This window comes from Pygoscelis adeliae, unplaced genomic scaffold, assembly GCF_000699105.1.
Source record: "Pygoscelis adeliae isolate BGI_AS28 unplaced genomic scaffold, ASM69910v1 Scaffold445, whole genome shotgun sequence".
NCBI classification, from domain to species: Eukaryota; Metazoa; Chordata; class Aves; order Sphenisciformes; family Spheniscidae; genus Pygoscelis; species Pygoscelis adeliae.
Window position 1 is genome coordinate 733,327 of NW_008824894.1, and position 1,599 is coordinate 734,925.

Here is a 1,599-nt window from a genome sequence, read left to right on the forward strand (position 1 = left end):
CCCCACCTCCCACCAGCTCCCCGTGGACCTCCACCCCTCTGTAGCCGGGGGGAGATGCCCCTCTCCCTGCCTGCCCTTGTGCCCCTTCTCACATCCCACCGTGGGCAGGAGAACGGGGTAGCAAGGAGCGGCGCTGGGAGGCAGCCAGCAGCCGCAGGCCATGCTGAGGCAGCTGCAGTGAGGTGTGGGGGGGTCATCGAAAGCCCTTAGAACTGTCCCTGGCCCCAAGTCCCCCGAGGCAGCAGGCGCAGGGGGGCAGCCCTGCTCGGCAGGCAGGGGCTGGGGGGCTCCGGAGGCCCTGGCTGCAAGCGCAGCCCTGCTCATGCAGCAGCTTCTGTGCAGAGTTAAAGGTGAGCGCTGGCGTTTCTCGCAGTGCAGAGGCAGGAAACGGCCAGCCGGCAGCCCTGGCACGGGGGGGAAGCCCCCTGCCCTGATGGGGTGGTGGGACCGACCCTGGTGGCAGAGGGCAGCGAGGGGACCCGCTGCCTCGCAGGGGTCTGCCCTCAGAGGGGTCCAGGGCCCTCATTACAGGGTGGCCACAGCTTGCAGCCCTGGGGGCCAGCACAGGGGTTGTCACCGGTGGGGCTCCCACTCTGCCAGAAGGGGGTGGCCCCATGGTGCATCTTCTTGCCATGGCTTGTCCTGCCTGGGGAAGGAGCGTTTCCAGCATTGCCCTGGTCGGACTCAGTCATCCAGTGCCAGCGGCGCGCTGCGCCTGCCATGCGCTCAGGGAGCCGGGAGAGCCTCAGCTCAGCTTCATGGAGGGTCTGGGCTCCTGTAGCTGGTGGCTGTCCAGGCTGGCGGCAGGAGTGGTGGGTGATGCAGCCGACAGGGGCGGTGGCATTTGGGGAGGTCTTACTGCCAGCCTCTGAGCACCGGGGGGTTTCCTCCATCCCTCGGCCCTGCCTCCTCGTCCCAGGGATCTCAGCCGGGCTCTCCTCCGGGGCTCCCCTCTGTGATCCCTGCGGCTCACCCTCCTCGCTGCTCCGGTTCCTGGCTGGTGCAGAGCAGCTTGGCTGTGCTGCTGGGGTCTTGGCGGGGAAAGCGCAGCACAGCCGTCCCCTCCACAAAGCCGCACTGTTCAGAACAAATCCGCCTAGAATTGGGCTGCATTTTTGTCAAGTGATTCATCAGCACGTGAATGGAAAAGGCTGGAGCCCACTGAACCAGTAACCGTTCCCCGCGTCTGGAGCCACGGGGCCGGAGTCAGCGCGCAGCTCTCCAGCTCGGTTGCACCCAAGTTACGCCGCAGACGCGTGTGGAGCAGCGAAGGGCCTGGCACGCGGGAGGACGCGACAGCCGCTGGGTCAGGGGGCGAGGGGTGGCCCATGCCTGCGGTGACCCAGGCGCACTGCTGGCAGAGGAGCGGGCAGAGTCACTGGCAACGCGCAGGGATTGAGCCAGCGCTTGCCAAGCAGAGCTCCTCCAGCCTGGGTCAGGGACCGGGGTCGGGGGGCTGAGCCGAGGGGCTTACCCTGCTGCCCACTGAAGGCAAGGAGGCTGGGGGCTTCCTGCATGGCCTCGATGCTGCTGTGCTGCCAGTGTGCCTGGGCAGCCCAGCCCTTCCCCAAGGGAGGGGAGCACGGCTGGGGAAGGCCC